The sequence below is a fragment of the Mesoplodon bidens genome, assembly GCF_964165515.1.
Source record: "Mesoplodon bidens genome assembly, chromosome: 1".
Lineage (NCBI taxonomy): Eukaryota > Metazoa > Chordata > Mammalia > Artiodactyla > Ziphiidae > Mesoplodon > Mesoplodon bidens.
In genome coordinates this window covers 22,757,341-22,784,342 of record NC_138176.1, presented here as the reverse complement: position 1 = coordinate 22,784,342, position 27,002 = coordinate 22,757,341, and positions in this window count along the sequence as shown.

Sequence of the window (27,002 nt, the reverse complement as noted above, 5' to 3'; positions counted from 1 at the left end):
ATCCCTTTTGTTGTTCCAATCATTGCTTAACACTCTGCTAGCAGGTACACAGTGAATACCTAGCATGTAAATTTAAAGCAATATAAATGATTCATGCTGATGACCACACAGAAGTCATTCTTAACCTTAACTATCCATTAGAATAACCTGAAAAATTACACACATACACACATACACATCTTGATCACAGCTCCAGATATCAGATATTCTGATTTAATTTGTCATGGGTTTTGGCTTGAGTGTCAGGGCTTTTAAGCACTGCCAGGTGATTCTGATGTCCAGCCAAAATTGTAGACAAGCCCCAGGGAGGTCATTTGTCAAGGACTGTGGTGATGAAAACACATACTTTGTGAATGGAGAGGCCAGGAGAGAATAACCCTACAGAACCATATAATATTAGACCTAGAAACCATGTCAGAATTGCAGCAATATTATGAAGCACTCAGACTTTAGAGCCAAATAAATGCAGATTCAAATTACTTGAATGGAACAGAATCTGCTGGACAGGATGACAAGGAAAGAATAATCCAATTCACTCTCCCTAGAAAACATCAAGAGGTAGTAAATTATCCTAGATTTCCTCTAATTATTTTAATTTAAAATATGCTGGCTTGTGGTCAGACATTAATCCCGAATTGTTCTGAAAACAGATCATCAAATTCCTACACATCTGGTAAATCATTCTATTGCCCCCTGTGGTGGTATGACTTTCCTCCCCATGTCAGAACAGGGCAATGTGGAAAGATGGCTACTTTCACTGACTGCCCATTATGGAGATATTAAGCAAGAATTCTTGCTTACTGTTTAAATTCAAATTCTTTGATGTTCAACTTAATGATCTAATCCTTGTTTTCCTCTCAAATTGTGCCACCTGGCATCCCTCCCCCACATATATTCCAGCCACTTAGAATTGCTGTCCCATACTCCTTCCCACTTTTGTGAAGGAGACATTCCTTCATTGTATCCTAATTCTCCTTGACTTAAGCTGACAGAGGTATCACTTGTAACATTTGTCTCCCCATATTGTCATTTTTGGTCTCCATATCTCTTTACCCTATAGAGTGTGAGATTTGCAAGGGCAAAGAGAATGTTTAATCTTCCTCTACATCTCGAAGAACTAGCAGAGAGCTGGCCTATAGTAAGTTCTCAAAAGGGATGAACAGGTGAAAGAAAGAATAAACATTGATAATGCAATATTAATGGGAAAAAGCAAAACACAAAACTGGATTACTCGTGTCTATGAGAAAAAATCTGTCTGCTTATTGATGATGAGAAGGAAAAGATCCTGTGCAGAAATATAAAATATTGATACTTTTTTTTCCCCTTGCTTGAGAAAAAAACAAAAACTTGCAGAAAAATGGCTTCCTCCTAATGTAACAAGTAATTTATTTGCTTGTTTGCCTAAATAAATGAAATAAATTTGGGTAGTGTAGAAGCTTGAAGCCCTCCTGCTGTTATAACAGGAGCAGCAGCATCTAGTTTACACTGAGAGCAGACAGGAGGGAAACCACGACTTGGAATCCAGTGGTCACTCTCATTTACTACCTACAGCCATTGGAAACTTTCAAATATCTCTGAACTTTTATTTTCTCATTTTTAAAATGGTTATAATGACACCTGCTTCATTTGTCTAAATTATAAGTGAAGTGACCAGACTAGTTCGACACATGGGGCAGATAAATCGTTTGTTTTCCTACTCATCTCCTAAGTCAGAAGAGAGCAAAGCCAATTTGGAAGAAAGCAAAGCAAAACAAAACAACAGATTGGTTCCTTTACATTCTGTGATTATGTTGCTTAATTGAAATGTCACCAAAGTACCTAAGATTATGGTAAATAAGTAATAGCAAGTGAAAACATTCTTTAAACCAGAATTTTACACTAAAAATAGACCACTTTAATATTGTGTAAACATCAACAGCAACATAAATATAATAAGAGATCAATGGATCTATCTGTCACTTGATGAAAGATAGTGTCTTTCTCTGCTGAGGAAACATTTTTTCTTCCTTATTTTCCTGCTTGGTCCAATACTTAATTCTGATCATCCAGGAGAGATCTTTGTTGTGCCTCCAAAAGTGTGATCCTTATGAGTCCTGACTTTAATTCCTTAAAGTACAGCTAATAGGAATCCAATGATCCTAGTTCCCTTCACAAGGCAAAATGAAAAATGGTTCTTATCAGAAAAGCAGGAAAGAGCAAGCCCAATAGATGAAATGCCTCCCTAATTTAGTCTAAGTTGGCTAGGGCTGCTATAACAAAGTACCCCAGACTGGGTGACTTAAAAGACAGAAATTTGCCTCAGGATTCCGGAGGTTAAAAGTCCATGATCAAGATGGTTCTTTCTGAGGCTATGAGGGAAGGAAGGACCTGTTCCAGGCTTCTCTCCTTGGCATGTAGACAGTGTCTTTTCCCTGTGCCTTCACATCATCTCCCCTCTGTGTATGTCTGTGTCCAAATTTTCTCTTCTTGTAAGGACAAAAATCATTTTGAATTAGGGGCCATCCTGATGACCTCACTTTAATCTAATAACCTCTATAAATGCCCCATCTCCAAATAAAGTCACATTGTGAGTTACTGGGAGTTAGGACTTCAACATAAACGTTTTGGGGGGGCACAATTCAGCCCATATACTAGTTTTCTTCTTTTACATTGGATCATTAACAAAGTATGAGGATGTCATCAAATGCAGCTTTTAGTCATCTTCATCTTAGTGTGAATTTTATTCAAATAAATTTAAGTACTTAAATATAAATGTTTTTCTTAAATACAAATTTAAGTGAATGAAGTTTTGCCTTTTAAATGATAATTTGCATTTAGCTGTGAAAAAGATTTTATCTCTGCTTAACCTAAGACCGTGACAAATAGAAATTTTATTTCTGCTTAGTCAAATGTCTAAATGATAAGTAACATTGCATGAAGTGTTCACTATATTTTGAACACCGTGAAAATCACTTTTTAGAAATTATCTCAGTCATTTGTGTGCTCACAGCAACAATGTAAGGCTAGTGGGATTATTAGGGACATCTAGATCTACAGACATAGAGTTACAGAGATGGGAAGTGCAAATTCCCCAAGTGGGTCACTGGGAGTCATGTATCACTGGGCCACTCTTACATGCCCTTTGATTCCTAGATTTTTATGTTCAGCATTTAGGAGACATCGCATCATATAATGGTCATTGCTCTGTAAGACTTTTGGATAGCTGTGGTTGCTAAGGTTCTGTAGGCAAGAAGTGACAAACCATACCCAGACTGTGTATTCAATTCATCACAATGAACTGATGCACTCTCCAGGATGGAAGGAACTCAATGTATTCAAATTGCCACCAACTGAATGACTTATATCCTTGAGGGATGGTATGATATTGGAGCTAGGCATTTGTTTCTGTTGCAAGTTGGACACCTGTTGCAGTGGCAATAGCTAGATGGGATTTGTTGAGTACAAGCCCATGCAGTTGGGCCTGTGTAGTCTTCATTTCTGTCATTATAACTACTCAACTCATGTAGCCTTTATGCCCGCAATAGTGTGATCAACCAGCTGAGTTATTTTGTCCACTTGATTGTTTAGTGAGTTTTCTATGATGGGTGCATTCCAACAGATGCACATTTCTTTTCCATCTTACAAGGTCTATCCACAGACCTCTTCCCCAGACTTCTTTCTCTCTAATTCTCCACTCTTTCTCCTTCTAGGCCCCTGACCAACCATTTGGTCCATGAGCTCATACAACCACATCTCAGGCCACATCTTTTCACCAAAGGTGTATTATGACACTACACACTTATTACAACAGCCAAAATCTGGAATGCTAACACCAAATGCTGGCAAAGATGTGGAGTAACAGGAAACTCCCTCATTGCTGGTGGAAATTCAAAATGGTGCAGACACTTTGAGAGACAGTTTGGTGGTTTCTTACAGAACAAAATATACTCTTACCAAATTATCTAGCAATTGTGGTCTTTGGAATTTACCCAAAGGAGTTAAAAACATATGTGCACACAAAAACCTGCACATGGATGTTTATAGTAACTTTATTCATAATTTCAAAAACTTGCAAACAGCCAAGACGTTCTTTAGTAGGTGAATGGATAAACTGGTACATCCAGACAATGAAATGTTATTCATGATAAAAAGAAATGAACTATCAAGCCATGAAAAGACATGGATGAACCTTTAAAAGCATTATTACTTAAGTGAAAGGAGCCAATCTGAAATGGCTACATACTACATAATTCCAACTAAATGACATTTTGGACAAGGCAAAACTATGGATAAGTGATAAAGTAAAATGATCAGTGGTTGCTAGGTGTTGGGGGCATGGGGAGGGATAAATAGGTAGAACACAGAGGATTTTTAGGGCAGCGAAAATACTCTATATGATACTATAATAATGGATAAATGTCATTATACATTTGAACAAACTCTTAGAATGTATAACACTAAGAGTAAACCATAATGTAAACTATAGACTTCAGGTGATTATAATGTGTCACTGCGGGTTCATCAATTTTAAGAAACACACTACTCTGGTGGGAGTGTTGTGATAGGGAGGCTGTGCATGTGGGGGGCAGTGCTATATGGAAAATCTCTGTGCCTTCCTCTCGATTTTGCTGGAACCTAAAACTACTCCAAAAAATAGGAAGTCTTAATTTAAAAAACTGGATTCTAAGGTATAGCTCTTGAAACTTTGTCAACAGGAATAATTCCCCCTCACTTATGTCTTTCAAGTTCACTGTTGTTAATCTGTAATGTATTTACCAAGCATTTCAGTATGCCTCAATATACTGAGCTAACTCACTGTGGATAAAGCTCAGTACTTTTCTTTATTTGTTGGCTGGTCACCATAGGTATTAGCAGAGAGTGAGATACTATAGCAAAAGTGGTAGATAACATGGGTATCTGGGAAACCTGATTGATCTGCTTACTTGTGCCTTACTCCTGCCTGATCTTGGATATACCATTTCTATCTAATGATGCCCAGGCTTGTGAATTGCCAGGTGGGAGGGAAATCAGCTAGTGACCAGTAGTTATGACCACATGGTCATGTCATGTCATGGCCTGACTCAAGAAATATAGGGGATCTACATTCTGGTTCTTTTACTGAATCTGACTAAAAAGTCCACACGGCATCTTTTCCTATCGCAGATAAATGTAATACCAAAAGGTAGGATAGGTCATATGGTAGAACTTATACAACATCCTGAATTTTATTCAGAACCTTTGTACACTCTAGGACCCACTGTAGTTTTATGTCACTTGGTAAACGCATTGAAATAATTTTAAGTGTGAAATATGCTTCCTGCAGTACCTGAAGAGTATTATCAGGTTGTGAGTCTTTCTTAGTGGTGGGAGGTGCAAGAAGCAATTTTTTGTACTTTAATTTAGAGCAGATATCCTGTCATGTCCAGAACACTAGACCCCTAAAAACTCTAATTTTGTGTCATGGTCCATAAACTCATAGAGCTTACCTAGTTTGGAGTGCATGTGTCTACCAAAGTTTCCAACATTTTTGCTACCTCTTGTTCATCTGATATGGTTAACATAATGTTATTAATATAGCAGGACAACATGATGTTCTGTAGAATATCCAGACAGTGAAGATCATTTATACCAAAGGACAAGAGGATGAATGTAGCCCTAAGGGATAAAGGTAAATGTATACTGTTATTTACCCTGCATGAATGCAAAACGTTTCTGACACTACTTCTTGGCAGGGATGGGGAAGAGTGCATTTTCCAGATCAATGACCTCATACTACGAGACTTTGTCAATCTGCTTCAGCAAAGGTACCTATTCTGGCATAGCATCTGCAATTGGACCTATTACTTTGTGGAGTTGGAATAATTCACTGCCACATTTTCTTATCCACCTGATTTTTGATGGGGTCATTAAATATGGATAACATTGTGACCATCTCCCCTGCATTCTTTAGTTCTTTAATTATGCCACTAATCTTTGCTACTCAGGATCATGGTCAGGGCTAGGGTGCACAATCTTGAAAGTGAGTGTTTTCTTAAATTTTGTTCCCTAGGTGCTTTATTTCCTTCACCCTAGTCCTGGCCCAACTTGGAACACAATATTATTTTTAATTTAAAATCTTGATCTACTTGGCCTTACGCCACAGGCTAATAAAACAATAGAAGGTCCTGCCAACAACCACATTGTTCATTCCATCCATACATTTGAGGATTGGGGAATGGTCAGTGGGAATGGGTCATACCCTACTCTACCAGGGGTACCTTAATGACATTTTTGATCCTTGGGCTTTAATGTCAAAGCAGATCCTGCATCTAACACTCCTCAAAAAGCCTTGGAATTCCCATTTCCATATGAAAAGTTTTCCAAATTTATGATCTTAAGTCTCTTTGAGAACAAGGGACTCCCGTTACTGTATATATTTGTGATGTTACATGATCCTTCTTCCTGAGGACTCAACCTCTTCACCAATGTGTAATATACCTGAAAATGACTCAGTTTCATAAACTGGGCAAATAATTGAGGTTTTATTATTAGGGTGTCTTCCCTTAGCCCCTTGATTGCCTTTGATCTCTCTCAATTGTATAGGTTGGGCATTACTCTTCTATCCTGCCTAACCCTCTCACCCCCAAAATACTGTGTTTTATTAACTTCCTCCATACCTCTCTATGAGTTAGGCTGCACTGGCTGTCATTCAGACCTTATAACTCATTATGATCATTGTATCTACCTTTCTAATGTTTCAGCACTGCATCAACCTGATCCTTGTGATTTTGATATCCTATAATTCCATTGCTATTAGGCAGGTCAGTTCTACAATAGTGTCTCCTATCATAGCTTCAACCAACAGAAGACAGCCGGTATGAACTTTTCAGTGATGCCGGGGCTCCTTTCACCAGCACATCCCTTATCTCTTTGGAACACAAAATCCTTTAGCTCTCTCACAGAACAAAGCCAGCTGCTTTTTTATTTTCTTTTTTTTTTTTTATGGTGGCCTTTCACAGTATACACACTCTAGTATTTCCACATCTCTGAACCTTTTAATCTTCTTTTCCAACATCTACCTCAGCAGCCCTGACATTTCTACTTCCATTATTATGAGCTATTACATTCTTAAAACTTTCAAGAGCCATACTAGCAGCACATGAGCACTGTCTCCCAGAGTCCTTGTTAGGGTGTTAAAGCCTGTATCTGGGATGGTGCCCATTGTTCAGTAAAACATTCCTGTCCAACTATGTGTTTCTGTCCCTAGATGAAGAATCCTCAGGTTCTAGTCCCTCATATAATTTCCTGGCTACTGCCAGTTTGAGCTGACTTGGTTCTGCAACTCCTTTAGCTCAATGGGGTAAAGTACTTTTCCTACTTTTAGCTCAGACTTCCGTGACTAGTGTGTGTTGTGATTAACACTACACATTGGTCCTGTGGCCATTAAGGGTGATGAAGTTCAATTCTCAGAGGGTATTTATATTATCTTGTAAGGCAGAGGACTCATCTTTGCCTTTAAATGATGGGGTGCACTGGCTTTTACCAGAGAAAGGTGTTCTACTTCTGTAGTTTAGGTACTTGTGTGGATCCATGTTTATGAGTTTACGTATCCAGATAACCCAAGCCTCAGAGTCTCACCAATTGGTGAGACTCAGAGTCTCACCAATCTTTTGTAGTCAGGGCTTTGCCCCAGCGTAGCAGACTTGATATTTTTGAGAATTCAACCTTCTCTGGAACCTCCTGCTTCCCTTATAATTGAGTAGCAGACTTGATCCTTAGTTTTTTTTTTGTCCTCTAATTGAAAACCCAATCATCCTTATCTTCAAACCGGTGATTAATTGCCCTCGGCATTTCATTTCACTGTCTTTCTACAATACGTTGATCAGCCCTAGCCACAAGCACCCTGTCTCACTGTTCCTATAGTAACTACTTTGTATTTCTCAAACACCAAAGGTATTTAACCTGCCAGTGCATTCCCTGTCACAATTATCCTATCCCATTTCACCACTGGTGAATGTTAAATACATGCACTGCAAAGGCAGCAAAGAGACTATCAACATTCCACCTTCCATCAGTGATGACTTCTCACTGCCTGCTGGTGGTATACCTGTTCCAAAACACCATTTTATTTATTTTATTTTTTTAAGATTTTTTCTTTTTTGATGTGGACCATTTTTAAAGTCTTTATTGAATTTGTTACAACGTTGCTTCTGTTTTATGTTTTGGTTTTTTGGCCCTGAGGTATGTGGGATCCTAGCTCCCTGACCAGGGATCAAACCTGCACCCCCTTCATTGGAAGGTGAAGTCTTAACCACTGGACCACCAGGGAAGTCCCCCAAAACGCCATTTTAGAATGTTCCCTAGGACCACTTCTGACTCCTTTTACTTCAAGTATCGAAGTCAGAAAATAGGTTTTGAGATGTAGACTGGCATGCTGGTGTTTTATTTGGGATTGCATTTTAACTAGAACACCTATATGGGAGTGAGGGATGCAGGAAGAGACAAAGGAAGAAGTTGAACTGTGATTCAGTTGCAATAGAAGCCTCAGCTAATTACACAGGAAGCTCTGTATTTAGAATAGCTAGAGATATCCTTAATTGAGGCAAGGGCCAGTCCTTTATTTCCCTACATCAATCTGCTTTTAGATGAGGGGTGCTGTAGAAAGGGGGTTTAAACCTGGGTGAAGCAGCTTCCTTTGGCTAAGAGCATTTTCTGGGGAGAAACTCGGTTGAGGTACATCAGCAGCAACATTCCCTGAAGTTGGGATAGTGAATATCCTTGTCCTGAAGGGGTGACCTCAGTGACACACCAGCAGTATGCAAAATAGACCACCTTACATTTTTCTTCCCTACTTCTCTGGAAATCTCATGCTTAGCAGAGGGCAGCAAGAATGTGGAATAGAAAGAAAAAAAATAAAGCCAAAATGTGGTTAATTCTTAAACAGTTTAACTAGTTCCTGAAATATTGATTGTTCTATACACGGTAATGCTAAAGAAAAAATAGAATGTGGTATGTTATTATATATTGAGCCTCAGAATCTTGGTAACCTAGGTTTGATATATATTGAGCCTCAGAATCTTGGTAACCTAGGTTTGAATTCCATGCCAGATATATTGGGCAAGTAACCGTATCTCTAGGTATCAGTTTCTCCCTCTATACCAGATGGTGTTTGCAGTAGTACTTCTCTTAGAGAGTTAGAAAATTTGCCTAGGGCTGTGGATCTGAAAAATCTCTATCTCCACATTCCCTGCTACTTCAGGAGGAGGGACTTAATAAATTGGATTTCTCTCCCTGCTCCTACCAACAAGCAGTCAATCTGCCAATAGCGTGAGTGGGTTTGGATTGAACTATCTACTCCCTGTCAAACAAGTATACTCAGAAAGAACGTAGAAGACTCGTTTTGACTAGGGGTGCAAGCATTCTGTGCCGGTGAAATAAGTTTGTTTGTTTGTTTATTTGTTTTTTCCTCTGTGTGAAACTATTTGCCTGGGAAACCTCCCTCCACAACTCCAGATTCACTATCTGGCTGCTCAGCTGATCACCCCTGAGCAACCAAAGGTAAGTCCTAGCTTGGACTCAGAAAAAAAAAAAAAAAAAGCCTACATGTGTACACTTTTCCATTTGCCACATGATCTTCATTAAGGCCACCAAAACTTTAATAATCCAGAACATGCAGACATGTATTACAATTTTAGAATCACTAACGATGGGAGTAAATTATGAGGAACAATGGAAGCTGAAGAGAGCTGACTAGATTTTGGATCCCTACCAGGTGTTCCAGGAAAGCCAACTGTTTTCTGAGAGGGTCACACCTGTTTAATAAGCAATAATCAGAGCCTTTAGATGATTACAGAGTAATTAAATAGCTAAAGATAAGTAACCTAGGAGGGTTAACAATTTAATCCCAACCAAAGAGAAAACGGAATGTAATCTAAAAACATCATGGCAGCAGAATTGTAGGTTAATGACCTTGTACTTGATAATCTAATGGAGTACACATAGTAGCAAGTTGAAAGTAATGGACTATAGGAAATAAATACATATATTGGCATTTTATAAATAAATTATTCTAACACTAATTGCAATTAAATCACCTTGTTTTAATATGATCTAGTAATTAAGCCACAAGTAGCTTGCTGCCTGGTTCTTGTCTGAAAAGGAACCAAACAAAAGTATTTGACTCAGCTAAAATGTTTGTGAATGTATCTCCAAACTTTTTCTTTCATTAGGGTGGAAATTGGTGGGAATATTAATTATTTGCAAAAGAATTACCTTGTTTGTTTGTTTTTTCTTTTAGGATATGCATCTGCCTAGAGAAAGCATTATTAGTACAAGTTGGTCAACCTGGGCTAGGCCCTCTTTCGTGGAAGAAACACTGTCAATGCTGACAACCTCTCTCCAAGAGGTGATTGCTTCCAAGTTATTCAGTTTCATCCATCATCGATTCCTTAACAGTATAAGTGTCACTCTATAGTCAAGAATCACATACAACTGGCCCCATAGTTCTAGCTATGTGTAAACCTCTCCTGGTTTCATTCAGGTCAGTTGTCTCCCTTCTATGCACTAAAAATCCTTCTGTGTATAGTTTTATAGCACTGTTCTCACCACATCCCAATCATCTGCTCATGGGTCTGGTTATGTGGGCTTCTGTGATCTGTATCATAATTCTCTTATATCCCCAGATGTTGGAATAATACACTGGGTGTTCAATAAAGTTTAATTCATTGAAGGAAGGAAGAAAGGAAGGGAAGGAAGGAGAGAGGGAGGGAGGGAGGAAGAAAGTAACAGAATATAACCTGTAGTTCTGTCAAATCACTCCTTGTCCATTTGTATTAAAAAAAATTTTTTTAAAATAGTGTCTGGCCTGTGCAGAGATCTATAAGAATTAAAAGAGAGTGTTAAACACACATGTGCACGTGCATGAGAGGGAGAGAGAGAGAGAGAGAAAGAGAGAAAGAGAGGTAAAGAAAATTCTGCCCCTGATAACTTAGAGTCCATTGGACAAAACAAGGTTAATACACACAAAACAAACAGCAAAATTACTTGCCAATCACTGCAGCGGTAATCATATGAATGTGTTTCTCCTCACTGTAAACCCAGGCAATAGGTACTATTGTCATTACCATTTTATAGATAATGAAACTGAGGTATGAAGAATTTAAGAAATTTCCCCAAGGCCTCTCAGAGTATAAGCAATGGAGCCTGTTTTCTAAATAAGGTAATCTGCTTCCAGAGCCTGCACACTAACTGCTACATAATATAATTGTCAAAAACATAGATGGGGCTTCCCTGGTGGCGCAGTGGTTGAGAGTCCGCCTGCTGATGCAGGGGACACGGGTTCGTGCCCCAGTCTGGGAAGATCCCACATGCCGCGGAGCGGCTGGGCCCGTGAGCCATGGCCGCTGAGCCTGCGCGTCCGGAGCCTGTGCTCTGCAATGGGAGAGGCCACAACAGTGAGAGGCCCATATACCGCAAAAAAAAAACCAAAAACAAAAAAAACCATAGATGTTTTGTATTCAAAGGAGGAAAAGGTCATTGATCTTTAAGAACTGTAGTGACTAAAAAAGTTTAATAGAAATGTTAAAAACTGTAAAGGATCTGAGGTTTTACCCTACTTGCAAGGTAATGAGGTGTCCAGCCACAGTTTAATGGGCACTGGTAGAGGATATGAAACTTCTGGGTCAGAGACAATGGACAGTTCATTACAGCAATCAGCATTTACATTGGTTCTTCGATTCCCAATATGTATAGGCGTACAAAAGTACAGTACAGAAGGGGAACCTTAAGTTTGGGGAATGAAAATCTTTTATAATGGGCAGTAAGCAAACCAGCCCTTTTGCTTCAGTGGCAGATAGTATCTTTGTCTTCCAAAGCTGTAAGTAAACCTTTCTCTGCTATTTGTATATTCCAAAGCTGTTCATTATAAAGAATCTTTGAAAATATAGTCCAGAAAAAAAGGCAATCAATAACTCTGTTCACAAGGCAAGCAGAAACACAAGAGACCTTCAGAGAACTGCCTCCTAATAAGCCAGGTATAGAGTCAACTGAGTCTTAAAAGATGAGACAGATTTATATAAACAAAGGGAAGGAAATGAGGAGAGCAGAGTGAGAAAAATCAGCATAAAGACAGTAGCAAACATGATTTAGTGTGAGTGACATTCCCCTATGTATCAGAATGAAAGAAAAAGCTGGACAGATCTCCTGTGGAATACTTCAACTGCCATGCTGAAGAACAAAACAAGACAAAACTTAGATATTCTTGTAATCCAAGCTCTTCACAGTGTTTACCTGGCACCCCGCCCAAGGCTAAACTCCACAGGTTGGTCACCCTTTCTTTCAGAAAGTAACATTACCAGCAAAACCCAATGTACAAAATTGGACCCACTAGCCTTAAAAATCTAGGTCAGGGTCCCTCTGCCCTACAAGAACTGTTGTGCTAATTAGAAAAAATACCATCTGCAGATGGGCAAATGGCTTGGCGAGGATGGGATGCCCCTGTACAAATTAGAAAAAGGAACACCACTGAGCAGAAACAGCCCAGAGTGAAGAGCTTGGTGAGTGCAACACTAGACGGTAAACCCTACTTACTCCCTCACCCAGGAGCCTTTGAATACTGTAGAAACTTTATGAAACTGTGCAGAATAGCACTGATCTCAAAGAAAAGCTTTATAAAAGTTGTCCTATAAATTTGCAAAGATTTATATAATTTATATACTTACAAAGATTACTGATAGATATCCATGCTCAAATGTGATGAAACCCTCATCAAAGAGCAAGGAAAGGAAGTGGCCGCAAACATTGTGGTAAAAGTTTATAAAAAATAATTATAAGGTTAGTAGTAATTTTAACCCAGTAACTCTGGTATGGGAGTAAATCCTAAGGAAATGCTTTCTGTAAACTTCAAAAAGCTATTATACATAAAGATGTTCAGGGTAGTCTATAGTTAGATTGGAAGTGATAAAATATTTATTAGTAAATCCATTGGAATGTAATTCAAATATTAACATTTTTACATTTTGTTTTTAATAACATTAAGAAATGTTCAAATTATGTTTTATTTAACTAAAAAATTGTATTTATATAACTTAAAATATTGAAGTATAACTGATTTACAATGTTATGTTACTTTCAGGTGTACAGCAAAGTGATTCAGTTTCTATATATTATATATATATATATATAATTTTTTTTTCTTTTTCAGATTCTTTTCCCTTATAGGTTATTATAAAATATTGAGTATAGTTCCCTGTGCTATACAGTAGGTCCTTGTTGGTTATCTATTTTATATATAGTAGTGTTATCTAACTTATTTTTAAATGTGTTAAAATACAACAGCAAGTATGATATTATATTATTTTATTTTCATATTTCGATATTTTCTACACTTGTATGTATTGTTTGAATTATTGAAAATAATAGTAAGAGATCCCAAGTGATTTCATGGTAAATATACATTTATTATACAACTACTCTTTCCCTGGCATTCTGCTAGATTCTCAAAAGATTAAAGGGAAAAACATGTTTCTTGCCTTTAAGGAATTAACAATTTGATGATTAAAAACAAAATCTTAATTTTCAAAAGAATTTTCATGTTCTGGGAGGTGAGTGGAAGCTGTTGACTGGTCAAAGAAACAGTAATACTCCATGGAAGAAATTCTATGTGTTCAGGGCCTTAAAGGGTGAACTCCTGGCTGCCACGTCCCCTATGGTAGGGTCAGCTGGGGAGCTCTGACCTTTGAATAGTGTACAAACTTTATGAAAGTTTATGTCTTCTACCTTGACATAAATAAATGAAGGCATTCCTGATTTAAAGTAAGATCGAAGGAGAAGAAAAATCATCTTTTGCTTGAAGAACACATTCTATACTAGAATCCAAAAAAAAAAGAAGAATTTTGAGGGGTCTAGGCTGGGAAGGGAGAGTCAGCAGAGGAAAGAGAGTTTATGAGTTATAGGAAAATATGCCAGTTTACTCTTTCTCTGGGGGAAAAAGAAAGTTATCAGTATCTAATAAAGTAGGTTTTCTTCCAAGCAGAGTGAATGGGTGGAGGTAAATACATCAAATAAAACATGTTTCTGAGGAATGCTTTTTTATGATGAGTGAACTTGGTGATGGTAGGAAGGGCCAATAAAAGGTGTTAGGGATTTCGGGAGGTTCAATAAAAAACGGCCTTCTGGGCTTCCCTGGTGGCGCAGCGGTTGAGAGTCCGCCTGCCAATGCAGAGGACACGGGTTCGTGCCCCGATCCGGGAAGATCCCACATGCCGCGGAGCGGCTGGGCCCGTGAGCCATGGCCGCTGAGCCTGCGCGTCCGGAGCCTGTGCCCCGCAACGGGAGAGGCCACGACAGTGAGAGGCCCGCGTACCGCAAAAAATAAATAAATAAATAAATAAAAAACGGCCTTCTGCCCTACCTGGGTTCTGAAAGAATTGAGCAAAGAAGGAAAATAGCAAGGCAGATAAGAGCTCAAAATGTTATCTTCATTATAAAACAGGCTAAATAAGAGGATATAGCTTGATATAGGAACCTAACGATTAGGACAAATAACCACATAAATAAAAGAATTAGGCAGACTTATAAGCCAGTCACTTTGGAACAGGGTGGCCTCAGTGTTTATATGGGGCATGGAGAAAAAGCCTGCACCAGAACAGCAGAAGACACCTCCTCCCTACAGGCAGGTTCTCCCAAAAAGAAGAAAACGAGGTAAGTCAAGCATGCCTAGTTTATTCTCTGCAACTTTACAACTTACCCGAAAGACATATTATTATATATGCCTTGTGGTAAAGGGAGTAAATGGGCAGGGAAAAAGAGTTCAAAAATTACACTGAGTTCTTATCATAGGGAAAGAAATATCAGCCATCCTCAACGCAAAAAAAAATTACTTTTGAAGCTTGTTTAAAAGGGTTTGTAAGCCAAACCCACAGAGATTCTCATTCAGTAGATTCTGGGATATAGCTCATGAATTTATATTTTTAACATTCACCTCCCTCACTAACCTTGAGTCATCTATTATTATTGGCTTTTGGACCACATTTTTAGAGACCATAAACCACCTCATGTTGCTGATTTCAGATATCTTTTTTTGAAGGAAGAACTAATAAGGTAATGGAAAATGAAATATATAATTACATAGTTATTTATTATAGCTACTGTTGTTATTAGTTCATTGAATTGTGATACTGCTTACATTCTAGTTCACAAAGTAATTATGCTTTTGAAGGAAATTCTCTTGCCTTCATTTGGTTCAAAAATGTCTAAGTCATATATTCAATACACATAGTATTTCATGACCATTCAAATGAACTGAAAAGCATTTATTTAACTTCTGAAGTAGTGGTTACTGGAAACATTTGCCAAAAGTCTGCAGCTGATACTTCTGCAAGCTTCACAGGGCATTTGGTCCTGTCAGAAACATCCATAATACACACCAAAAGGTTCATGAAATCTAGTCCTGTCTAAAACATCCACAAGCATATTTGGTCCATGACAAATGCTTTTGGACAGGTTCAAATATCCAGGACATTTTGGGATGGATTAAATATCTTATGTCTCATGAACCAAATGTCTTATGGACATTTTGGACAAGACCAAATGTCTGCTAACCTTCTTCAAAAGTTCTTTTCCCTAGCTAAGATGACATAAAAGGCCTTCTAACCCTGGCATTCATATAATCCTTAGCCCTGATGTGGCAGGCAGGATTCTAAGATTCCCAATACCTGGTGTACATCTTTTCCCAGATATCCAGCCAAACACTAATATAGGGAATAACATAAAGAGATATGATAGATGTAATTATGGCCCTCAATCAGTTGACTTTAAGATAGGAAAATTGTCTAGGTGAGCCTGACAAAATCACATGAGCCCCTTAAATCTAAGTCTAGAAGTCAGAGACAAAAGAAGTCAGAAATTAGAAATATAAGAGGGATTATAACACATGAAAAATTTTTCTGCTGGTTTTGAAGATGGAGAGTGCTATGTGTCAAGGAATATGGGTGACCTCTAGGAGCTAAGAGTGGATCTCTGCTGACAGTCAACAAGGAAACCAGCACCTCAGTCTTACAGCTGCAAAGAACTGAATTCTGCCAACAACCTGTGTGAATGGGAAGTGCCTCCAGATCAGAATGCAGCCTGACACCTTGATTTCAGCCTGAACAGAGAAACTAGTTACACTGTGTCTGAATGTCTGACCTTCAGAACTGTGAGCTAATAAATGAATCTTATTTTAAGTTGCTAAATTTATGGTAATTTGTTACACAGCAACAGATTAACACACTGGTTTCTTGGCTAAGTGCCCACTGAAGTTACATTTTGCTTCTCCCCAGGTCTATCAAAAAAAATTATTTTCTAATGATACTTGAGAAGCAATTAGATAAACTCAGTCCCTCTCCTTTCTTCCTCAGCAACACATTAAGTCTGACAATGGTAGGAGGATGTTGGTTCCAACTAGGAACCACAAAACTGAGTATCTGCTCATTTTCCCTTTTGCAGAAAGAAGTCTCATAAGGAATATTTTCTTTTTTTTTTTTCGGTACGCGGGCCTCTCACTGTTGTGGCCTCTCCCGCTGCGGAGCACAGGCTCCGGACGCACAGGCTCAGCGGCCACGGCTCACGGGCCCAGCCTCTCCACGGCATGCGGGATCCTCTCGGACCGGGGCACGAAACCGTGTTCCCTGCATCGGCAGGCGGACTCTCAACCACTGCGCCACCAGGGAAGCCCAGGAATATTTCCTTGATTGGCTGGTGCTTAAGTTGTCAATGTCTGGTTGCTTTAAGCAATTGTGACATCATGCTTCAGATGAACCAGGAAGACAGATGCTTGGATGTTCATCTCATTTTGTCAGTAAAATCCCCATTCAAAGGAAATTAGTTTGTCCCCAGATGAAAGTTGGAATCAATAGCCATTTCAAGCACTATTGTTTTAGGTAACAATATATTTCGTTAAATTAGGGTGGTAGATGATGGAGATGTCCTTGTATCTTATCAATTATGAATAAGCTGTTGTTTGAAAAAAACAAGATGGGTCCTGTGGTGGCAGAGATCAGCCAGGTTATGCCTCTGGAGGGACAGGCTTTCTGAGTTAGCCAATGATCAGATTTGACTTTGCTGATCCAGGCACCGATCTAATGCAATCACAATATCCCCAGCTCAGCCTGACTCACTGAGGGGGACAGCTCCCTACAAGTCCAGTCCTGACCTTCAGGAAGTCCCTGGGGAAACTGGGTGACAGAAACTAAATAAGACAAAGCTCATATGGAGCTAAATGAAAGATGGGAGTTAGTTGGGTGTTCCGGACAGAGATAGATCTTTATTACAATGTAAACAATATTACTAATTCTATCTGCTGAGGAGAGTAACATTATTGTATTAGCTGTGATTTGGAGGGTAAGTCCTTAGTGCCAGGCACTGCACTAAGTGATTTCACTTAATCCTACAACTGTCTTGTGAGAAGGATATTATTCCAATGTCATTTGTTTGGATAAAGAAATTGAAACATAGAAAATTAGTGACCATGCAGGGCAATATGACTAGTAATTGGTGGGACCTGAATTTAAGCCCAGGTTTTTCTTATTCTAAAGTCCATGATCTTAACATTGTGTGAAAGCCTGCTAGTTCCCTGATGTACTAACCCACATTAATGGAATATAGTTGAACCATTTTCAGATAAACCAGTCTCTTTGCTGTTTGGGACCCTGTCCCATACACAAAATAATCAGCAGCTAGTTACTAATAAGATTTGGGGAAATATCAACATTTCTCTTGGTCTTAAATCTATCCTACATGTTTTCTATAGACCCAAGATCCCTTTGAGTTGCCATGGAAGACCGTGTTCAAATTCAACCTGTGATGTGTATGGGCATGAAGAAATGGTAATAAAAAGAGAGAGGTGACTCATTTAACCATCAACAGAGGTGAACTGCTTCTTTGGACTGTTCTCTGATATTACGTACTACCTAACAAGTTTGAAATAGGCAAAACAGCACTGAGGAAGGGAAAGTGCATAGCTCATAGCATTAAGTGAAATGCAAATGTGAAAAGGGCAGGTTTGTTACTTCTTGAGTTTCCAGAAAGTCAAGATTTGTCTTAGTTGATTAAAGGGAAAGCCACCTCTCTTCTACCTTAAATTGCTTTTAAAGTCCAGGCATACTATTCATATAATTTATATCTAATAAATACAACAACAGTAAACACAGTAGTATCCATGTAGCTGCTGAGCATTTTGACATGTTATCCCATTCTGTTCCTAGAAAAACATGTGAGAAAAGAAGGGTGGGTATTTTCATTTCCCTTCTATGAGCATAGTAAATGTCTCATATTTTGTTGCATAATCCAAAGCTAGCAGAGCCAGGTCCAGACTGGATATTTAGCTATAAATGTTTTTTTAAACTTATAGCCCAGGAAACTGTAGCAGATAGAAGTCACCTCTGAAAGCAAGAAATTGGAGAAAGATGTGAACTTTGATGCCTTTATGCCTGGGACACTTTTCCTGTTTATATTTAGATCTTGGGATTGGGGAAGTAAAAGAATGTGTCTACATAATTGTGATAATTTCAAAACACAGCCACACATTCTTTGATATTCCTCCCATTAGGAGGTGAGGTCTGTGTCCTGAAATATGGATAGACTTGTAACTGCTTCAACCAGTTGAGTGGGCAGAAGTGACATTATATGACTTCCATGTCTAGGTCACATAAGACTGTACAATGTCTTTCTTGTTCATTGACAAAATCCCTCTCAGAGCCCTGAGATACCCCAAGATACATAAATCTGACTACCCTGACATCACCATCTGGAAAGACCACATGTGGGCTCTCCAGGATGCAGTTCCACCAAGCTCAACATTGCAGCCACCTTTCTAAGGTGCCAGACATGTGAGTTAAACCATTATGAACTTGCTAGATCAGACTGTCTGCCAGCTGTATACCAGAAGTGACTTCCACTGATGCCACATGGTACAGAAGAATCACTTAGCCAAGGGTGCCTGATTTCATGGTCTACAAAAGTGTGACCTATAATTACGTGGTTGTCATTTCAAGCTACTCAATTTCTGCGTAGCAGCAATAGATGCCTGGAACAACGTGTGTGTGTGTATGTGTGCGTGTGCACGTGTGTGAGTGTTGGGATACAGAGGTACAGGTAATCCTGATGCTTTCATCTCAGTCACAGAAACTGGCTTAAAGGAGCTGGAGATATGCCATCATTTTGTTTTTAGAATGTGGCACAGAGCCGTCCTTGGTTTCCTCTTCTCATGCATCTTGGCCACTATAGTCCAGAATGGCCTGAGTAGTTTTCAGATCACCTGAGTAGTTTTTAGGGGATTAGGCAGAGGCAAAGAAGTTTGCCTTGCTTTTTTGTTTTTGTTTTAAATCATCCATCAGTGACAAAAAAAAAAAACCATGTTATTAACATCTGCTTTTGAATTAAATGGCTTAAAATGATCAGTATTTTATGATGGAAGTGACAGATGCCAGGTTTTTCACTACACAGAGTTCCATTTATATGGGAGCAGGAATTTAGAGATTTTTGGCAGGGTCAAATAATAAAAATAATATATTATTATTATTATCAACACCAAATTGTCATTATCGTGATCATCAGCATCAAATGCCTTAATTAGATAAATCATCAGAAGAAATCAATAAACCATGTAATCACACTTAACTTGTACAAGTGCTAATTGCTTCAGAATAAAAGCTAGGCTTTGGGGGAGTCCAATCATTTACAGTTAGTCTAAAGCACAGAGAAATAGCTCCAAGTCTCCTCCTAGGAAAAGAGACTTGAAGCTAAGCAGAAAACACATATACGAACATGTACATATACCACACACACACACACACACTCATTACAGTAACAGCTTCCCTTTGATGGTGATGAAAGCTGACATCTCCCATCAGACAAGAATTTGAAAACTTGATTTTTATCTCCAAATAGCCTAAGCTCACAAGGAATAAGTCTAAGAGGGTAGACAACTCTTAGACGTGTAACAACTGGAGGAACAAGTGTGTTCCTCACATACAGGAGATTCAGTGTTAGGGGCCCTCATCTGGTATTTTGTCACTGACCAAGGTAGTGTGGTACATCAGAGTATAGGTTCCAGAGTTTGGATTTAAATCTCATGTAAGCCTTCCAGTTTCTTGGTTATCTTGAATATTATAGCTCTCCAAAACTTTATTTTACTCTCTGTAAAATAGGGATAATGGTATTAGCCACCACAGGGGGTCTTTTTAAAGATAAAATGAGCTAGTGCAAGAGAAGAACTAGACAGTGGCTGAATTAAGTAAATGTGGGATAATATGTTAGATAAAGGTAAAATGGTAAGCCTGTGTATGACTAGATGGAGCTCAAGGATCCAAATGAGAAGCTGCATCTTAAGGGTGTGCCAAGAAGATCATCTGAAAATTGATGGTCAATCAAGAAGTAAAATTTAAACGGGTTACTCCAGTGAAGCTGGAGACATCTGTAACTAAGGGAACCAGATAACAAGGGAGGTTTTAAGCAGAGGGTTGGAATCAGAGTTTAGCATGATATAAGATCTGATAAGCAGGTGACTGAAGGCAATATTGGTCCCCAGCCACTGATAGTATTTAAAGGGGTGGTATTAGTATGGGCACCAAAAATAAAGACAGACGGCCAAATTCTCCCCCCAAATCTAACAGCCTCTCCATTCTCTTTGTCTGTACCCTACGACTTATTTACTCTTTTACCTTGTCAAACATTATCATTGGAATACGACTTTAGCTATTGTAGCCTTTGCCATGGATTGGATCTATTAATGACCCTTCCTAAGAGTAACATCAGCTTGAGAATCTGGAAAGTACATTAAATTTATTTTAGGAAATTGCCAATCTATGCCCACTAATGTGGGCTCCCAACTCTTGACACCTTGAAGTGTGTGTTTTATCATGAACCCCAATCCTAAATCCCGTCCCCAACCATATCTCTACAGAAACCATGTCCATCCAAATATAACAGGAGAAGATACCTTAGAAGGTTGGAAAGATAGAAAGAAAAGTAAGTCAAGGGGATCCCCAAGGTTGGGAATTTGAATCAGGGCACTCAAGTTTCAAACAGTGGATGGCAGGGTGGCTGCAAAGTCAAGACTGGGCTCCCAGTATCAGAACAAGTGCACATATATTTACGAAGGACTAGAGACCAGAGGAAGCAGATGAGGAAAACAGAATGGAACATGTGAGGGAAGACATCCATAGAAGTCATAAGAAGAAGAGAAATTCAAGTCTTAATCTTCCTGAGGCTTGACACTCAGCTTTCCTTGTGTTCCCTTGAGACATCATTGTGGTCCCTTCTCTGCATCTGAATTTCTTTGTCTTTCTTGGCACAAAATGATTCCTGACTAGAAGAGTGGCCCTTTGTTCATTCTGAAAGCAGAGTTTGAGCAGTAAACTTTTTTTTTTTTTTAATTTGAAGAGCCAATACACAGTGGTTGATGCTAATGAGAGTGATTTGGAGAAAAAAAAAATCTACAACTGGCTGGGGCAGTCACAGAGAAACTACCTTTTATCCAGTTCATCTCAGGCATGACACAGCACCTTTCCCTAGGAAACCATTTCTGAGGTCAGTAGAGGCCTCAGAACCCACTGGAATAAGTCCAGAGCTCTGCAGTGGCTTGACCAGTAACTGAAATTCAACACATCCACCTACTAGCCATGTGGCTCCAGGTAGTTGTTCCACTTCTCTGAGCTTCACTTCCCATATCGCTGGTGTGAGTAAATGAGTAACTATCTTGCATGAGCTTTGTACACATTAAACATAATACAGCCAGTCTATGGAGCATCTAGTCTGTTCCTGGCACATGGTAGCTGACTTCTGTTTGCTCATACAGTGGTATTTTTGTGTAAACTAGAAAAAGAAGCCCCTTCCTTTGGGTGGCCAACTTGGCGAATAGATTATGGGCAGGATTCCAGATGCTATTTTTCTTCTTGGCTGGGTGCACTTGTGTGATGCACAAGCTGCACAACAGTATATGGAGGCCCTGTGTAGCCAGTAATCATTAGCTGACCACTATTCTGATGCCTTTGCAGATGGCATATATCCAAGTGTATTTCCTTCAGGAAAACAGCATGGATACATGCTTGGAACTTGTATGTAACTAGTATTTTTTTCACTGTACATATTGTTTCATAAAAAAAGAGGAATAGCATAGGTGAAAATAAAAGTGTCATCAAGGTTTTCAGCTGGATTGGAAAATCAGTGCAATTCAAGGTGTTGTCAATATCACCAATTATGTCTCATTAGGCATAATCAAAAGTGGTTTGCACTCACCTATTACAGGTTATTTTCCTAACCTGATGCTTGGCCACTTGTCACCTGAACCACTGAATCAGAAGCAGGTTAAAATTAAAATAAAACACATCCATGTCTTCTATCAGTGAGGCTACCAGCTGGGAAGTAGTTTATAGTGCAGAGTATATAATTCATATTAAAATCAGAGGAAAAACCAGTTTGTTTTCTGTTATGTACATGCAGAGTTAAGGTTGCTGACAGATTTATGAAATTCAACATGCTGACACTTTTCACTCACTGACATTTTTACTCATTTTCTATTGAGACAGAAAGATTGGTTAATCTTCAGGCCCTTTGGATGATCTTTCTCTGGGTCTCAACAGACTTTAAATCTGAGGAACTTATTCACTCTGATTTGATGCTACAAATGGTAGCTGTCTGAGACTGAGTCGCAGCAGCTCTAAAAGTGACACAGACTTTTCCATATGGCATTTACAGGGGTCAACACTATAAAACAGGCTTGTGACACAAACCACAGACACTGAGGACATTGCTCAGCCACACTGTGTTCTCTTGATTTTTTCATGGGCTGGGGGTGATAGTAAAAAGAATTCAGAGCCATGAGATCCTCTCACCTCCAGATCAAAAGGGACAGTAATTAATAAAAAGAGAGCACCAAGTCCATGGTGCGAATTTAGAAATATCATTTGGGAGAAAAAGCCAGGGCAACATCTTTACTCTAGAGTTGGCAACCCCCAGCTGTGTGTGTGGAAGTATTCTAGAGTGAAGAGGTTCAGGAGGCTTCCATCTAAAACCTGCCCTTGGGCAATGAAAGCCATGAGAAAGGCAAGGATGGCAATGTTTCTGCAAAGTCAGTTCTCTAGGGTTTCTTTTCATCTGTCTGCCTCATAAAGCAGTGTTTCAGCACCCACTAAGCAAGAAAAAAGTAATGGGTTTTTCATAGGTCTAAAAGTGCCTAGTACACAGTAAGTGCTCACAAAGGGGTCTTCCCTCCTTTCTCACAAAGGACACACTGGTCTTCTAGTAGAATTGAAGAAGGAAAAAGTTAATTCTGCCCAAAGATGAGCTGCACCAGCATATTCCCTGAGTCTGTGACAGAAAACTGCTCCCTCAGCAACAGCTAGGGTTTAGGAATCCCCCTCCCCTTCTGCCACCTCATCTCTAGAAGCCAGGTAAATTCTCACCTCAATGGGAGGAAATGTTACCCTGAGAGTGAGGGGTCAATTCTCTCTGAGTCACCTTTGCCTGTAGGCAGAGGGTGTGGTACCTCTGGCTGACCATGGCATGGGAGACGTTCCTGTCAACGTGGCTTTCCACACAGGTAGATTTCAATGGTTAGGTCCTAGGTGCAGTAGGTAGAAGCAAACAGATCAGAGTTTGAGATACTGTGGAGAGAGTTTATTATCTTGTCTGAAAACGAGTAAGCATATTTAAAAAAAAAAAGATATTACTACTTTTACTTAAAACTCTACCGCTAGAGAAACATATCTTTAACTCAAACACCACCCTCCCTCCACCTACATGCAGTCATATCAGTGCCAATTCCCCCGACAGAGTTACCCCGCTAAGTTACCACACCAGGTATGAATCTATACCCCAGATCACCTTCTGACAACAGAAGAATTTCTTAGGAGAGCTAGAATAGCCAGAGGTAAGAGGGTAGAGGAAAGACAAATAAACAAGAGGTGGTGATTTCCCAAATGTCAATGAAATTCACATTCTTTATAGAAAAATATGAGGCCGCTTGTCAGATAGTACATTATCGCAAATATGTCATTAAACAGCAACACTCCCAAGACACAAATCCTATTAAAATATGGGGTAGAAAGAGATGAATTATAAATTCTGAATTCTAAACTGAGCAGGAAAAGCACAATGATGAGAAAGTGGTAATCACTCTTAAAAGGAAAAAAATGAGGGGTGGGGGAAGAAATGGAGAGACAGAGAGAAATGTATCCCTAAGTGTAATTTCTTGACTTTTTACCATTAAGCGTCAGAACAATTTGAGTGCACAAAGTGCATCAGAGATGGTACTGCCTGTTTTCAATGACCAGCATGAAAGCCTCTTCTTGATTGAGATTCAAGTGATTTGAGGTGGAATTAAAGGTCCATAGTTAGCTGTTTTGGAGTCCATTTTGCCTGGGACCGAATACTAGAAGAGGACTTCCTAGATATGGAACCACAGGTAAGTCAACTGAACTCTCCAAGTTTCTGCTTCCTCCTCGTTAACATTGAAATAATATTAGTAATGAACCCAAAAGGCTTTCTGAGGAGTAAATAAGACAGTATATCTAGAGTATGTACCCAGCTGCCTGAGTCATATTTATTATTCTATTGTTATTACTGCTGTTAATATTATTATTATATCATCATCATCATCACTTAAACACAGAAACTGGAAGAGCCATGCATGGCCTTCAATGGAAAGGTGTGAAAAAGCACCATAAAATCTATTCTGCATTTTTCTAGATAGCTGTTATCTGGGAGTTGGTCAACTAGAACTTGGGCACCCAAGAAAAGTCTATTTAAAGAGATTGCAGGCTATGGAATTTGCTGCCAAACATAGAGACCCCTCAGTGAACCAAATAACCTTAGGGCATCATTCAAGTCTCCATAAACAGAAGATGACTGATATAGAGTCCCTCATCTCAAACAGCCCACCCCGCCAGTTGGGAGACTTGGGTTAAAATCCTCAGCAGGGGAGGCAAAGGCTCTATGATAAATGAATCATCAGACCACACAGGGAAGGCAGCTGCAGGCTTTCATGAGCATTAATTTTGCTTAATATTACACATTTTAAATGGCTGCAAATACATACAAGTATAACAAATAGAAAAGCACAAAGTGATCATTAGGGTTATAATGTGTGTGAATATGCGATCAGAATAGGCACACTGCAAATAAAGTACTAAATAAATGCTAAATACCTCACCATTTGCTACTACAATAATGTGTCATGTGGCTGGAGTTCTTAAGTACCTTATGTTCTCTTCTGGTGTGAAGTCATTAATCCCATTTGTACCATTAATGAGGAAACCCTGTGTCCAAATTAGGATCCAGAGGAAAAAAACTGAAATTAAAGACAAATGATGGTTCATTTTTCTCTAAAGCTCTAATGATCTTTTGCTAAATAACACATATTTCCCTGAACCCTATTTTAACCACTGCACAATCCACCCTGAAAAGAACTGATTATTATCACAACGATCAATTATTTTCAGTTGGATGACCCAACACATTGCCACTACCCAGAATGAACCTGGATCCTTCAAAAGCCTCCTCTAAAGTATTCACGTTTCAATCACTCTTTACAAGCTGAATCAGCTATTTTCCAAGTGTCAACGAAACAAGATAAGGAGGGAGAGCTTCTACTCTGCGAGGTTGCCCATTTTTAAGATTGTGACTTGGGGAGGGGGAAGGTAAGCTGGGATGAAGTAAGAGAGTAGCACTGACATATATACACTACCAAATGCAAAACAGATAGCTAGTGGGAAGCAGCCACATAGCACAGGGAGATCAGCTCGGTGCTTTGTGACCACCTAGAGGCGTGGGATGGCAGATGTAAGAGGGAGGAGATATGGGGTTATATGTATATGTATAGCTGATTCACTTTGTTATACAGCAGAAAGTAACACACCATTGTAACGCAATTATACTACAATAAAGATGGTCAAAAAAAATTGTGACTCTTTCATCACAGAACAGAGTGTATCTTAATGGTGAAGGGAATGAGCCCTGGAGCCAGAAAGCCCTGGTTTGAACACAGCTTCATCTCAGGGTGCATAACCTTTGGGCAGGTTACTTAATATATTTGAGTCTAGGAGTCTTCATGTTTCAAATGGATGTGACAATACTATCTACTTTTAGAGTTATTGGCCATAGTGTTGATTCTTGGCAACAAATGAATAAATTCAGAATGAGAAGGAAAAAAGATAGAATGTAAAGAAAAAGAAAAATCCAGACACATCTTTTAATAAAAGATCTGAGACAGAATAGTCTGAAAGAATCCTTCCCATAATCTGAGGTCTCCTTCTTGAATCTAATTCAAAATGTCTCAAGGAAAATGTGAATTTGAAAGAGATAAAAACCACCTTCTAGGGTCCTGAACCCCAAAGGCGATCAGGGTAACAACAATCCACTTTTTTATTGATGTTGGTATATTGGTGCTGAGGGTGTTAGTCTTGCATGTGTGTGTGTGTTTGTGTGTGTGTGCATGTGTGTGTTTAAAAAACATTAACCTCCCCAGAGAAAGGAATGGGGACGTGGAACCTTGGCTATTCTCTCCAGCAGAAAAAGTCTTCAGCTGGAAGGACCTCAGAGAAAGGCTTCGTCCTTTTTGTGCAATTGCAAGGCATAATTACTGAGGAATTTACAACAAAGGAGCCTAATGCAACTTAAGTGACCTCTATTAACCACTATGACAACGCATATCTTGAAAACCATTAGGAAAAGTATCTTACTCCAACTTGGGTCTGCTGGGATCCCTTCTCATTAGGTAGCTACTTTTAGAGGCAGCTCTTCTCTCCATTGAAGTGAAATGTGACAACTAGTTAGGTCCCCAGAGAGGTGCTTGGACCTCATAAAACTACATTTCAGTGAGGGTAGAGAAACTCTAAGATGCCACCCAGATCTCCTTTTAATTAAGATTGTGTTGCTCAACTGCTATGAGTGCTGTCAGCAGAGGGACCCTTCAGTAATTCCTTCAGCAGGAGACAGCTGCCCCACTCGAGTCATGCCCCTTTCAAGATGGCTCATATCTGAGGACTGGTCAGTGCATCTCAGCCCCT